Here is a 450-nt window from a genome sequence, read left to right on the forward strand (position 1 = left end):
CATTTTGGATGTCCTTCGTCGCGGCGCTGTGACGTATGCGGCCGACAAATTCGACCTTCGGAGGACCTGTCCTGCTGTTTTGGACTCAGCCCTTGTGTTATTAATATGTCCCTGATGTTCTCAACAAGACCCTGCAAGGACCATCCACATCCTGGTTGTCATAGCAGGATCATCATCTAGTGTGAAGACGAACTTGAACTTGGCATTTTAAAAAAAGGTTCAAATTTATGACTAGGTAACAGAAAATATGTGGCTCCTCCTTCCCAGTATTTAAAAATGATCCCAATCATCTGTGATCTACCTTCAGTGTTGAACTGGAAAAGTTGTACAACTTCTTAGATTCCCCAACAGAACACTAAACCACACATTCTACGTTCATGGTGGTTTGGCTCATCGCGTGCCCGGTAAGGCCTCGTGGAAAGCATACACTGGACTGGAACTGGTTTAAAT

The sequence above is a fragment of the Austrofundulus limnaeus genome, unplaced genomic scaffold (genome assembly GCF_001266775.1).
Source record: "Austrofundulus limnaeus strain Quisiro unplaced genomic scaffold, Austrofundulus_limnaeus-1.0 Scaffold313, whole genome shotgun sequence".
Lineage (NCBI taxonomy): Eukaryota > Metazoa > Chordata > Actinopteri > Cyprinodontiformes > Rivulidae > Austrofundulus > Austrofundulus limnaeus.